This window comes from Anomaloglossus baeobatrachus, unplaced genomic scaffold (assembly GCF_048569485.1).
Source record: "Anomaloglossus baeobatrachus isolate aAnoBae1 unplaced genomic scaffold, aAnoBae1.hap1 Scaffold_3153, whole genome shotgun sequence".
In the NCBI taxonomy this organism is placed as follows: domain Eukaryota; kingdom Metazoa; phylum Chordata; class Amphibia; order Anura; family Aromobatidae; genus Anomaloglossus; species Anomaloglossus baeobatrachus.
In genome coordinates this window covers 87,002-101,190 of record NW_027442557.1, presented here as the reverse complement: position 1 = coordinate 101,190, position 14,189 = coordinate 87,002, and the positions used below count along the sequence as shown (strand labels likewise).

General features: G+C 46.3%; 9 non-coding genes across 9 annotated transcripts; all 9 read left to right on the top strand.

The window, feature by feature from the left end:
- Positions 1-779: 779 nt before the first annotated feature.
- Positions 780-970, top strand: LOC142269202 (U2 spliceosomal RNA). The gene has a single exon (XR_012734734.1). It is a non-coding gene; the product is annotated as a U2 spliceosomal RNA (small nuclear RNA).
- Positions 971-2,357: 1,387 nt separating this feature from the next.
- Positions 2,358-2,548, top strand: LOC142269201 (U2 spliceosomal RNA). The gene has a single exon (XR_012734733.1). It is a non-coding gene; the product is annotated as a U2 spliceosomal RNA (small nuclear RNA).
- Positions 2,549-3,935: 1,387 nt separating this feature from the next.
- Positions 3,936-4,126, top strand: LOC142269271 (U2 spliceosomal RNA). The gene has a single exon (XR_012734793.1). It is a non-coding gene; the product is annotated as a U2 spliceosomal RNA (small nuclear RNA).
- Positions 4,127-5,514: 1,388 nt separating this feature from the next.
- LOC142269270 (U2 spliceosomal RNA) lies at positions 5,515-5,705 on the top strand. Its single transcript, XR_012734792.1, has one exon. It is a non-coding gene; the product is annotated as a U2 spliceosomal RNA (small nuclear RNA).
- A 1,387-nt stretch (positions 5,706-7,092) lies between these two features.
- Positions 7,093-7,283, top strand: LOC142269269 (U2 spliceosomal RNA). Its single transcript, XR_012734791.1, has one exon. It is a non-coding gene; the product is annotated as a U2 spliceosomal RNA (small nuclear RNA).
- Positions 7,284-8,687: 1,404 nt separating this feature from the next.
- On the top strand, positions 8,688-8,878 carry LOC142269268 (U2 spliceosomal RNA). Its single transcript, XR_012734790.1, has one exon. It is a non-coding gene; the product is annotated as a U2 spliceosomal RNA (small nuclear RNA).
- A 1,387-nt stretch (positions 8,879-10,265) lies between these two features.
- Positions 10,266-10,456, top strand: LOC142269267 (U2 spliceosomal RNA). Its single transcript, XR_012734789.1, has one exon. It is a non-coding gene; the product is annotated as a U2 spliceosomal RNA (small nuclear RNA).
- Positions 10,457-11,844: 1,388 nt separating this feature from the next.
- LOC142269265 (U2 spliceosomal RNA) lies at positions 11,845-12,035 on the top strand. The gene has a single exon (XR_012734787.1). It is a non-coding gene; the product is annotated as a U2 spliceosomal RNA (small nuclear RNA).
- Positions 12,036-13,422: 1,387 nt separating this feature from the next.
- Positions 13,423-13,613, top strand: LOC142269264 (U2 spliceosomal RNA). The gene has a single exon (XR_012734786.1). It is a non-coding gene; the product is annotated as a U2 spliceosomal RNA (small nuclear RNA).
- Positions 13,614-14,189: the final 576 nt, after the last annotated feature.

Below are 14,189 nucleotides of genomic sequence, written 5' to 3'. Positions count from 1 at the left end.
CAAATACTAAGAAAGGGCGGCCTATGAAAGAATTACTACTTTCAATAAGTACACTTAAACGGCTAATTGGGAATAGAAAAACTGTAAAAAGCCCTCTGAGAAAGCCCCCCTCTAACCTTTGATAGTAAGCTTTTCTGTAGTCTGCCTGTTGATGTATTTTCCGTTTGAACTGTGCACAACATGAAGAGACGGAACACTGGCGGCTTGTCACAATGCCCCCCGATGACATCACAATAGCGCTGCTGCCTAGAAAACAAGCTGCGCAGAAGAAGTTGTTCTTTGGGTGGGAGGGTGGGCTAGTGGAAGGAGGGGGCAATCTCTTTTTTTCCCGGGTGGTAGGGGGATGACAGGAGAAGGGAAGCGGGTGGTGAGAAAGGTACAGAGGGCAGGGTTTGGGGGCTGGGAAGGAAAGGGAAAAGATTAGGGTTTGGGGATGATGAAAGGGCTTTCTACGGGTAAGGATGGCAAAGGGTGGCAGTGACGGAAAGTCAGGCAACCTGTCCTGTCCGTCTTTTTGTATCGTGAATTGGAAAGACTGCAAGGGGGAGGGGAGTTGCTTGCGCCCTAAAGGAGGAGTTATTCAGATTCATTGCAGTGGGCGGCGGCTGCAAAACGCACCATTCTTCTTGTTTTGGCTCTGCAAAGCAGCCTTTTCAAGGGTTGGCTTGGGTGACAAAATGTCTTGTGTAGGCGTGGGTTTGTCTCCCTCTCGCTCTCTCTCCCTAAGATGTGTCCGGCATAGGCCAGGGTGCCACTCGAGGCCCAAACCAATTCTGGTTATCGCTTCTCGGCCTTTTGGCTAAGATCAAGTGTAGTATCTGTTCTTATCAGTTTAATATCTGATACGTCCCCTATCTGGGGACCATATATTAAATGGATTTTTAGAACAGGGAGATGGAAAAAGAGCTTGCTCTGTCCACTCCACGCATTGACCTGGTATTGCAGTACCTCCAGGAACGGTGCACCCCTTCTTAACCCAGTTTCCAAAAGCAGAACTCAATTCACCTGATTCATATTAGCCCGATTTAATGAATTGGAAGAAAGCATACGTCTTCATATGCACCTCAATTTGGCCCATTCACTTTTCACACTTCCTCCTTTTGTTTTTTATCTTTCACACTTTTGACTTTCTTTATTCATCCAAATAGCAAACTCATCACCACTCAACCTGACCAACTCGGCTATGTCCCCGTGCTGCAGTTCTCTGTCTTATCTAGATCATTTGCAATTGAATGGAATAGATCCCTTTTGGACAAAGTGGATTCACCTGCTGCTGCAGTGACCACAGGTGTGATAACATCTAGAATTGGCATCTGGTGCGATCTCTCCGCTTCCACTCCAAAGAAAGTTACCTGTTTATTCCTATCATGCATTGGTTTTTGGGGTTTTCTTTGAGTAATGATGATCTCTTTAGTAGTCTGTTGGCGCCCTCTCCTGGAGGAATAGTTTGCTTGCTCTTGGACATTCTAAAAGAGAGGTCATGATAGACATTGAGCTTCTGAGCTCAATTGGGGAAAGTCATGGGTGATGAATGTTTGCAACCTACTGCGAAGCCTCATACCGCAATATAAGGAACGTCAAATACTAAGAAAGGGCGGCCTATGAAAGAATTACTACTTTCAATAAGTACACTTAAACGGCTAATTGGGAATAGAAAAACTGTAAAAAGCCCTCTGAGAAAGCCCCCCTCTAACCTTTGATAGTAAGCTTTTCTGTAGTCTGCCTGTTGATGTATTTTCCGTTTGAACTGTGCACAACATGAAGAGACGGAACACTGGCGGCTTGTCACAATGCCCCCCGATGACATCACAATAGCGCTGCTGCCTAGAAAACAAGCTGCGCAGAAGAAGTTGTTCTTTGGGTGGGAGGGTGGGCTAGTGGAAGGAGGGGGCAATCTCTTTTTTTCCCGGGTGGTAGGGGGATGACAGGAGAAGGGAAGCGGGTGGTGAGAAAGGTACAGAGGGCAGGGTTTGGGGGCTGGGAAGGAAAGGGAAAAGATTAGGGTTTGGGGATGATGAAAGGGCTTTCTACGGGTAAGGATGGCAAAGGGTGGCAGTGACGGAAAGTCAGGCAACCTGTCCTGTCCGTCTTTTTGTATCGTGAATTGGAAAGACTGCAAGGGGGAGGGGAGTTGCTTGCGCCCTAAAGGAGGAGTTATTCAGATTCATTGCAGTGGGCGGCGGCTGCAAAACGCACCATTCTTCTTGTTTTGGCTCTGCAAAGCAGCCTTTTCAAGGGTTGGCTTGGGTGACAAAATGTCTTGTGTAGGCGTGGGTTTGTCTCCCTCTCGCTCTCTCTCCCTAAGATGTGTCCGGCATAGGCCAGGGTGCCACTCGAGGCCCAAACCAATTCTGGTTATCGCTTCTCGGCCTTTTGGCTAAGATCAAGTGTAGTATCTGTTCTTATCAGTTTAATATCTGATACGTCCCCTATCTGGGGACCATATATTAAATGGATTTTTAGAACAGGGAGATGGAAAAAGAGCTTGCTCTGTCCACTCCACGCATTGACCTGGTATTGCAGTACCTCCAGGAACGGTGCACCCCTTCTTAACCCAGTTTCCAAAAGCAGAACTCAATTCACCTGATTCATATTAGCCCGATTTAATGAATTGGAAGAAAGCATACGTCTTCATATGCACCTCAATTTGGCCCATTCACTTTTCACACTTCCTCCTTTTGTTTTTTATCTTTCACACTTTTGACTTTCTTTATTCATCCAAATAGCAAACTCATCACCACTCAACCTGACCAACTCGGCTATGTCCCCGTGCTGCAGTTCTCTGTCTTATCTAGATCATTTGCAATTGAATGGAATAGATCCCTTTTGGACAAAGTGGATTCACCTGCTGCTGCAGTGACCACAGGTGTGATAACATCTAGAATTGGCATCTGGTGCGATCTCTCCGCTTCCACTCCAAAGAAAGTTACCTGTTTATTCCTATCATGCATTGGTTTTTGGGGTTTTCTTTGAGTAATGATGATCTCTTTAGTAGTCTGTTGGCGCCCTCTCCTGGAGGAATAGTTTGCTTGCTCTTGGACATTCTAAAAGAGAGGTCATGATAGACATTGAGCTTCTGAGCTCAATTGGGGAAAGTCATGGGTGATGAATGTTTGCAACCTACTGCGAAGCCTCATACCGCAATATAAGGAACGTCAAATACTAAGAAAGGGCGGCCTATGAAAGAATTACTACTTTCAATAAGTACACTTAAACGGCTAATTGGGAATAGAAAAACTGTAAAAAGCCCTCTGAGAAAGCCCCCCTCTAACCTTTGATAGTAAGCTTTTCTGTAGTCTGCCTGTTGATGTATTTTCCGTTTGAACTGTGCACAACATGAAGAGACGGAACACTGGCGGCTTGTCACAATGCCCCCCGATGACATCACAATAGCGCTGCTGCCTAGAAAACAAGCTGCGCAGAAGAAGTTGTTCTTTGGGTGGGAGGGTGGGCTAGTGGAAGGAGGGGGCAATCTCTTTTTTTCCCGGGTGGTAGGGGGATGACAGGAGAAGGGAAGCGGGTGGTGAGAAAGGTACAGAGGGCAGGGTTTGGGGGCTGGGAAGGAAAGGGAAAAGATTAGGGTTTGGGGATGATGAAAGGGCTTTCTACGGGTAAGGATGGCAAAGGGTGGCAGTGACGGAAAGTCAGGCAACCTGTCCTGTCCGTCTTTTTGTATCGTGAATTGGAAAGACTGCAAGGGGGAGGGGAGTTGCTTGCGCCCTAAAGGAGGAGTTATTCAGATTCATTGCAGTGGGCGGCGGCTGCAAAACGCACCATTCTTCTTGTTTTGGCTCTGCAAAGCAGCCTTTTCAAGGGTTGGCTTGGGTGACAAAATGTCTTGTGTAGGCGTGGGTTTGTCTCCCTCTCGCTCTCTCTCCCTAAGATGTGTCCGGCATAGGCCAGGGTGCCACTCGAGGCCCAAACCAATTCTGGTTATCGCTTCTCGGCCTTTTGGCTAAGATCAAGTGTAGTATCTGTTCTTATCAGTTTAATATCTGATACGTCCCCTATCTGGGGACCATATATTAAATGGATTTTTAGAACAGGGAGATGGAAAAAGAGCTTGCTCTGTCCACTCCACGCATTGACCTGGTATTGCAGTACCTCCAGGAACGGTGCACCCCTTCTTAACCCAGTTTCCAAAAGCAGAACTCAATTCACCTGATTCATATTAGCCCGATTTAATGAATTGGAAGAAAGCATACGTCTTCATATGCACCTCAATTTGGCCCATTCACTTTTCACACTTCCTCCTTTTGTTTTTTATCTTTCACACTTTTGACTTTCTTTATTCATCCAAATAGCAAACTCATCACCACTCAACCTGACCAACTCGGCTATGTCCCCGTGCTGCAGTTCTCTGTCTTATCTAGATCATTTGCAATTGAATGGAATAGATCCCTTTTGGACAAAGTGGATTCACCTGCTGCTGCAGTGACCACAGGTGTGATAACATCTAGAATTGGCATCTGGTGCGATCTCTCCGCTTCCACTCCAAAGAAAGTTACCTGTTTATTCCTATCATGCATTGGTTTTTGGGGTTTTCTTTGAGTAATGATGATCTCTTTAGTAGTCTGTTGGCGCCCTCTCCTGGAGGAATAGTTTGCTTGCTCTTGGACATTCTAAAAGAGAGGTCATGATAGACATTGAGCTTCTGAGCTCAATTGGGGAAAGTCATGGGTGATGAATGTTTGCAACCTACTGCGAAGCCTCATACCGCAATATAAGGAACGTCAAATACTAAGAAAGGGCGGCCTATGAAAGAATTACTACTTTCAATAAGTACACTTAAACGGCTAATTGGGAATAGAAAAACTGTAAAAAGCCCTCTGAGAAAGCCCCCCTCTAACCTTTGATAGTAAGCTTTTCTGTAGTCTGCCTGTTGATGTATTTTCCGTTTGAACTGTGCACAACATGAAGAGACGGAACACTGGCGGCTTGTCACAATGCCCCCCGATGACATCACAATAGCGCTGCTGCCTAGAGAAACAAGCTGCGCAGAAGAAGTTGTTCTTTGGGTGGGAGGGTGGGCTAGTGGAAGGAGGGGGCAATCTCTTTTTTTCCCGGGTGGTAGGGGGATGACAGGAGAAGGGAAGCGGGTGGTGAGAAAGGTACAGAGGGCAGGGTTTGGGGGCTGGGAAGGAAAGGGAAAAGATTAGGGTTTGGGGATGATGAAAGGGCTTTCTACGGGTAAGGATGGCAAAGGGTGGCAGTGACGGAAAGTCAGGCAACCTGTCCTGTCCGTCTTTTTGTATCGTGAATTGGAAAGACTGCAAGGGGGAGGGGAGTTGCTTGCGCCCTAAAGGAGGAGTTATTCAGATTCATTGCAGTGGGCGGCGGCTGCAAAACGCACCATTCTTCTTGTTTTGGCTCTGCAAAGCAGCCTTTTCAAGGGTTGGCTTGGGTGACAAAATGTCTTGTGTAGGCGTGGGTTTGTCTCCCTCTCGCTCTCTCTCCCTAAGATGTGTCCGGCATAGGCCAGGGTGCCACTCGAGGCCCAAACCAATTCTGGTTATCGCTTCTCGGCCTTTTGGCTAAGATCAAGTGTAGTATCTGTTCTTATCAGTTTAATATCTGATACGTCCCCTATCTGGGGACCATATATTAAATGGATTTTTAGAACAGGGAGATGGAAAAAGAGCTTGCTCTGTCCACTCCACGCATTGACCTGGTATTGCAGTACCTCCAGGAACGGTGCACCCCTTCTTAACCCAGTTTCCAAAAGCAGAACTCAATTCACCTGATTCATATTAGCCCGATTTAATGAATTGGAAGAAAGCATACGTCTTCATATGCACCTCAATTTGGCCCATTCACTTTTCACACTTCCTCCTTTTGTTTTTTATCTTTCACACTTTTGACTTTCTTTATTCATCCAAATAGCAAACTCATCACCACTCAACCTGACCAACTCGGCTATGTCCCCGTGCTGCAGTTCTCTGTCTTATCTAGATCATTTGCAATTGAATGGAATAGATCCCTTTTGGACAAAGTGGATTCACCTGCTGCTGCAGTGACCACAGGTGTGATAACATCTAGAATTGGCATCTGGTGCGATCTCTCCGCTTCCACTCCAAAGAAAGTTACCTGTTTATTCCTATCATGCATTGGTTTTTGGGGTTTTCTTTGAGTAATGATGATCTCTTTAGTAGTCTGTTGGCGCCCTCTCCTGGAGGAATAGTTTGCTTGCTCTTGGACATTCTAAAAGAGAGGTCATGATAGACATTGAGCTTCTGAGCTCAATTGGGGAAAGTCATGGGTGATGAATGTTTGCAACCTACTGCGAAGCCTCATACCGCAATATAAGGAACGTCAAATACTAAGAAAGGGCGGCCTATGAAAGAATTACTACTTTCAATAAGTACACTTAAACGGCTAATTGGGAATAGAAAAACTGTAAAAAGCCCTCTGAGAAAGCCCCCCTCTAACCTTTGATAGTAAGCTTTTCTGTAGTCTGCCTGTTGATGTATTTTCCGTTTGAACTGTGCACAACATGAAGAGACGGAACACTGGCGGCTTGTCACAATGCCCCCCGATGACATCACAATAGCGCTGCTGCCTAGAAAACAAGCTGCGCAGAAGAAGTTGTTCTTTGGGTGGGAGGGTGGGCTAGTGGAAGGAGGGGGCAATCTCTTTTTTTCCCGGGTGGTAGGGGGATGACAGGAGAAGGGAAGCGGGTGGTGAGAAAGGTACAGAGGGCAGGGTTTGGGGGCTGGGAAGGAAAGGGAAAAGATTAGGGTTTGGGGATGATGAAAGGGCTTTCTACGGGTAAGGATGGCAAAGGGTGGCAGTGACGGAAAGTCAGGCAACCTGTCCTGTCCGTCTTTTTGTATCGTGAATTGGAAAGACTGCAAGGGGGAGGGGAGTTGCTTGCGCCCTAAAGGAGGAGTTATTCAGATTCATTGCAGTGGGCGGCGGCTGCAAAACGCACCATTCTTCTTGTTTTGGCTCTGCAAAGCAGCCTTTTCAAGGGTTGGCTTGGGTGACAAAATGTCTTGTGTAGGCGTGGGTTTGTCTCCCTCTCGCTCTCTCTCCCTAAGATGTGTCCGGCATAGGCCAGGGTGCCACTCGAGGCCCAAACCAATTCTGGTTATCGCTTCTCGGCCTTTTGGCTAAGATCAAGTGTAGTATCTGTTCTTATCAGTTTAATATCTGATACGTCCCCTATCTGGGGACCATATATTAAATGGATTTTTAGAACAGGGAGATGGAAAAAGAGCTTGCTCTGTCCACTCCACGCATTGACCTGGTATTGCAGTACCTCCAGGAACGGTGCACCCCTTCTTAACCCAGTTTCCAAAAGCAGAACTCAATTCACCTGATTCATATTAGCCCGATTTAATGAATTGGAAGAAAGCATACGTCTTCATATGCACCTCAATTTGGCCCATTCACTTTTCACACTTCCTCCTTTTGTTTTTTATCTTTCACACTTTTGACTTTCTTTATTCATCCAAATAGCAAACTCATCACCACTCAACCTGACCAACTCGGCTATGTCCCCGTGCTGCAGTTCTCTGTCTTATCTAGATCATTTGCAATTGAATGGAATAGATCCCTTTTGGACAAAGTGGATTCACCTGCTGCTGCAGTGACCACAGGTGTGATAACATCTAGAATTGGCATCTGGTGCGATCTCTCCGCTTCCACTCCAAAGAAAGTTACCTGTTTATTCCTATCATGCATTGGTTTTTGGGGTTTTCTTTGAGTAATGATGATCTCTTTAGTAGTCTGTTGGCGCCCTCTCCTGGAGGAATAGTTTGCTTGCTCTTGGACATTCTAAAAGAGAGGTCATGATAGACATTGAGCTTCTGAGCTCAATTGGGGAAAGTCATGGGTGATGAATGTTTGCAACCTACTGCGAAGCCTCATACCGCAATATAAGGAACGTCAAATACTAAGAAAGGGCGGCCTATGAAAGAATTACTACTTTCAATAAGTACACTTAAACGGCTAATTGGGAATAGAAAAACTGTAAAAAGCCCTCTGAGAAAGCCCCCCTCTAACCTTTGATAGTAAGCTTTTCTGTAGTCTGCCTGTTGATGTATTTTCCGTTTGAACTGTGCACAACATGAAGAGACGGAACACTGGCGGCTTGTCACAATGCCCCCCGATGACATCACAATAGCGCTGCTGCCTAGAAAACAAGCTGCGCAGAAGAAGTTGTTCTTTGGGTGGGAGGGTGGGCTAGTGGAAGGAGGGGGCAATCTCTTTTTTTCCCGGGTGGTAGGGGGATGACAGGAGAAGGGAAGCGGGTGGTGAGAAAGGTACAGAGGGCAGGGTTTGGGGGCTGGGAAGGAAAGGGAAAAGATTAGGGTTTGGGGATGATGAAAGGGCGGGGATGATGAAAGGGCTTTCTACGGGTAAGGATGGCAAAGGGTGGCAGTGACGGAAAGTCAGGCAACCTGTCCTGTCCGTCTTTTTGTATCGTGAATTGGAAAGACTGCAAGGGGGAGGGGAGTTGCTTGCGCCCTAAAGGAGGAGTTATTCAGATTCATTGCAGTGGGCGGCGGCTGCAAAACGCACCATTCTTCTTGTTTTGGCTCTGCAAAGCAGCCTTTTCAAGGGTTGGCTTGGGTGACAAAATGTCTTGTGTAGGCGTGGGTTTGTCTCCCTCTCGCTCTCTCTCCCTAAGATGTGTCCGGCATAGGCCAGGGTGCCACTCGAGGCCCAAACCAATTCTGGTTATCGCTTCTCGGCCTTTTGGCTAAGATCAAGTGTAGTATCTGTTCTTATCAGTTTAATATCTGATACGTCCCCTATCTGGGGACCATATATTAAATGGATTTTTAGAACAGGGAGATGGAAAAAGAGCTTGCTCTGTCCACTCCACGCATTGACCTGGTATTGCAGTACCTCCAGGAACGGTGCACCCCTTCTTAACCCAGTTTCCAAAAGCAGAACTCAATTCACCTGATTCATATTAGCCCGATTTAATGAATTGGAAGAAAGCATACGTCTTCATATGCACCTCAATTTGGCCCATTCACTTTTCACACTTCCTCCTTTTGTTTTTTATCTTTCACACTTTTGACTTTCTTTATTCATCCAAATAGCAAACTCATCACCACTCAACCTGACCAACTCGGCTATGTCCCCGTGCTGCAGTTCTCTGTCTTATCTAGATCATTTGCAATTGAATGGAATAGATCCCTTTTGGACAAAGTGGATTCACCTGCTGCTGCAGTGACCACAGGTGTGATAACATCTAGAATTGGCATCTGGTGCGATCTCTCCGCTTCCACTCCAAAGAAAGTTACCTGTTTATTCCTATCATGCATTGGTTTTTGGGGTTTTCTTTGAGTAATGATGATCTCTTTAGTAGTCTGTTGGCGCCCTCTCCTGGAGGAATAGTTTGCTTGCTCTTGGACATTCTAAAAGAGAGGTCATGATAGACATTGAGCTTCTGAGCTCAATTGGGGAAAGTCATGGGTGATGAATGTTTGCAACCTACTGCGAAGCCTCATACCGCAATATAAGGAACGTCAAATACTAAGAAAGGGCGGCCTATGAAAGAATTACTACTTTCAATAAGTACACTTAAACGGCTAATTGGGAATAGAAAAACTGTAAAAAGCCCTCTGAGAAAGCCCCCCTCTAACCTTTGATAGTAAGCTTTTCTGTAGTCTGCCTGTTGATGTATTTTCCGTTTGAACTGTGCACAACATGAAGAGACGGAACACTGGCGGCTTGTCACAATGCCCCCCGATGACATCACAATAGCGCTGCTGCCTAGAAAACAAGCTGCGCAGAAGAAGTTGTTCTTTGGGTGGGAGGGTGGGCTAGTGGAAGGAGGGGGCAATCTCTTTTTTTCCCGGGTGGTAGGGGGATGACAGGAGAAGGGAAGCGGGTGGTGAGAAAGGTACAGAGGGCAGGGTTTGGGGGCTGGGAAGGAAAGGGAAAAGATTAGGGTTTGGGGATGATGAAAGGGCTTTCTACGGGTAAGGATGGCAAAGGGTGGCAGTGACGGAAAGTCAGGCAACCTGTCCTGTCCGTCTTTTTGTATCGTGAATTGGAAAGACTGCAAGGGGGAGGGGAGTTGCTTGCGCCCTAAAGGAGGAGTTATTCAGATTCATTGCAGTGGGCGGCGGCTGCAAAACGCACCATTCTTCTTGTTTTGGCTCTGCAAAGCAGCCTTTTCAAGGGTTGGCTTGGGTGACAAAATGTCTTGTGTAGGCGTGGGTTTGTCTCCCTCTCGCTCTCTCTCCCTAAGATGTGTCCGGCATAGGCCAGGGTGCCACTCGAGGCCCAAACCAATTCTGGTTATCGCTTCTCGGCCTTTTGGCTAAGATCAAGTGTAGTATCTGTTCTTATCAGTTTAATATCTGATACGTCCCCTATCTGGGGACCATATATTAAATGGATTTTTAGAACAGGGAGATGGAAAAAGAGCTTGCTCTGTCCACTCCACGCATTGACCTGGTATTGCAGTACCTCCAGGAACGGTGCACCCCTTCTTAACCCAGTTTCCAAAAGCAGAACTCAATTCACCTGATTCATATTAGCCCGATTTAATGAATTGGAAGAAAGCATACGTCTTCATATGCACCTCAATTTGGCCCATTCACTTTTCACACTTCCTCCTTTTGTTTTTTATCTTTCACACTTTTGACTTTCTTTATTCATCCAAATAGCAAACTCATCACCACTCAACCTGACCAACTCGGCTATGTCCCCGTGCTGCAGTTCTCTGTCTTATCTAGATCATTTGCAATTGAATGGAATAGATCCCTTTTGGACAAAGTGGATTCACCTGCTGCTGCAGTGACCACAGGTGTGATAACATCTAGAATTGGCATCTGGTGCGATCTCTCCGCTTCCACTCCAAAGAAAGTTACCTGTTTATTCCTATCATGCATTGGTTTTTGGGGTTTTCTTTGAGTAATGATGATCTCTTTAGTAGTCTGTTGGCGCCCTCTCCTGGAGGAATAGTTTGCTTGCTCTTGGACATTCTAAAAGAGAGGTCATGATAGACATTGAGCTTCTGAGCTCAATTGGGGAAAGTCATGGGTGATGAATGTTTGCAACCTACTGCGAAGCCTCATACCGCAATATAAGGAACGTCAAATACTAAGAAAGGGCGGCCTATGAAAGAATTACTACTTTCAATAAGTACACTTAAACGGCTAATTGGGAATAGAAAAACTGTAAAAAGCCCTCTGAGAAAGCCCCCCTCTAACCTTTGATAGTAAGCTTTTCTGTAGTCTGCCTGTTGATGTATTTTCCGTTTGAACTGTGCACAACATGAAGAGACGGAACACTGGCGGCTTGTCACAATGCCCCCCGATGACATCACAATAGCGCTGCTGCCTAGAAAACAAGCTGCGCAGAAGAATGTTGTTCTTTGGGTGGGAGGGTGGGCTAGTGGAAGGAGGGGGCAATCTCTTTTTTTCCCGGGTGGTAGGGGGATGACAGGAGAAGGGAAGCGGGTGGTGAGAAAGGTACAGAGGGCAGGGTTTGGGGGCTGGGAAGGAAAGGGAAAAGATTAGGGTTTGGGGATGATGAAAGGGCTTTCTACGGGTAAGGATGGCAAAGGGTGGCAGTGACGGAAAGTCAGGCAACCTGTCCTGTCCGTCTTTTTGTATCGTGAATTGGAAAGACTGCAAGGGGGAGGGGAGTTGCTTGCGCCCTAAAGGAGGAGTTATTCAGATTCATTGCAGTGGGCGGCGGCTGCAAAACGCACCATTCTTCTTGTTTTGGCTCTGCAAAGCAGCCTTTTCAAGGGTTGGCTTGGGTGACAAAATGTCTTGTGTAGGCGTGGGTTTGTCTCCCTCTCGCTCTCTCTCCCTAAGATGTGTCCGGCATAGGCCAGGGTGCCACTCGAGGCCCAAACCAATTCTGGTTATCGCTTCTCGGCCTTTTGGCTAAGATCAAGTGTAGTATCTGTTCTTATCAGTTTAATATCTGATACGTCCCCTATCTGGGGACCATATATTAAATGGATTTTTAGAACAGGGAGATGGAAAAAGAGCTTGCTCTGTCCACTCCACGCATTGACCTGGTATTGCAGTACCTCCAGGAACGGTGCACCCCTTCTTAACCCAGTTTCCAAAAGCAGAACTCAATTCACCTGATTCATATTAGCCCGATTTAATGAATTGGAAGAAAGCATACGTCTTCATATGCACCTCAATTTGGCCCATTCACTTTTCACACTTCCTCCTTTTGTTTTTTATCTTTCACACTTTTGACTTTCTTTATTCATCCAAATAGCAAACTCATCACCACTCAACCTGACCAACTCGGCTATGTCCCCGTGCTGCAGTTCTCTGTCTTATCTAGATCATTTGCAATTGAATGGAATAGATCCCTTTTGGACAAAGTGGATTCACCTGCTGCTGCAGTGACCACAGGTGTGATAACATCTAGAATTGGCATCTGGTGCGATCTCTCCGCTTCCACTCCAAAGAAAGTTACCTGTTTATTCCTATCATGCATTGGTTTTTGGGGTTTTCTTTGAGTAATGATGATCTCTTTAGTAGTCTGTTGGCGCCCTCTCCTGGAGGAATAGTTTGCTTGCTCTTGGACATTCTAAAAGAGAGGTCATGATAGACATTGAGCTTCTGAGCTCAATTGGGGAAAGTCATGGGTGATGAATGTTTGCAACCTACTGCGAAGCCTCATACCGCAATATAAGGAACGTCAAATACTAAGAAAGGGCGGCCTATGAAAGAATTACTACTTTCAATAAGTACACTTAAACGGCTAATTGGGAATAGAAAAACTGTAAAAAGCCCTCTGAGAAAGCCCCCCTCTAACCTTTGATAGTAAGCTTTTCTGTAGTCTGCCTGTTGATGTATTTTCCGTTTGAACTGTGCACAACATGAAGAGACGGAACACTGGCGGCTTGTCACAATGCCCCCCGATGACATCACAATAGCGCTGCTGCCTAGAAAACAAGCTGCGCAGAAGAAGTTGTTCTTTGGGTGGGAGGGTGGGCTAGTGAAGGAGGGGGCAATCTCTTTTTTTCCGGGTGGTAGGGGGATGACAGGAGAGAAGGGAAGCGGGTGGTGAGAAAGGTACAGAGGGCAGGGTTTGGGGGCTGGGAAGGAAAGGGAAAAGATTAGGGTTTGGGGATGATGAAAGGGCTTTCTACGGGTAAGGATGGCAAAGGGTGGCAGTGACGGAAAGTCAGGCAACCTGTCCTGTCCGTCTTTTTGTATCGTGAATTGGAAAGACTGCAAGGGGGAGGGGAGTTGCTTGCGCCCTAAAGGAGGAGTTATTCAGATTCATTGCAGTGGGCGGCGGCTGCAAAACGCACCATTCTTCTTGTTTTTGGCTCTGCAAAGCAGCCTTTTCAAGGGTTGGCTTGGGTGACAAAATGTCTTGTGTAGGCGTGGGTTTGTCTCCTCTCGCTCTCTCTCCCTAAGATGTGTCCGGCATAGGCCAGGGTGCCACTCGAGGCCCAAACCAATTCTGGTTATCGCTTCTCGGCCTTTTGGCTAAGATCAAGTGTAGTATCTGTTCTTATCAGTTTAATATCTGATACGTCCCCTATCTGGGGACCATATATTAAATGGATTTTTAGAACAGGGAGATGGAAAAAGAGCTTGCTCTGTCCACTCCACGCATTGACCTGGTATTGCAGTACCTCCAGGAACGGTGCACCCCTTCTTAACCCAGTTTCCAAAAGCAGAACTCAATTCACCTGATTCATATTAGCCCGATTTAATGAATTGGAAGAAAGCATACGTCTTCATATGCACCTCAATTTGGCCCATTCACTTTCACACTTCCTCCTTTTGTTTTTTATCTTTCACACTTTTGACTTTCTTTATTCATCCAAATAGCAAACTCATCACCACTCACCTGACCAACTCGGCTATGTCCCCGTGCTGCAGTTCTCTGTCTTATCTAGATCATTTGCAATTGAATGGAATAGATCCCTTTTGGACAAAGTGGATTCACCTGCTGCTGCAGTGACCACAGGTGTGATAACATCTAGAATTGGCATCTGGTGCGATCTCTCCGCTTCCACTCCAAAGAAAGTTACCTGTTTATTCCTATCATGCATTGGTTTTTGGGTTTTCTTTGAGTAATGATGATCTCTTTAGTAGTCTGTTGGCGCCCTCTCCTGGAGGAATAGTTTGCTTGCTCTTGGACATTCTAAAAGAGAGGTCATGATAGACATTGAGCTTCTGAGCTCAATTGGGGAAAGTCATGGGTGATGAATGTTTGCAACCTACTGC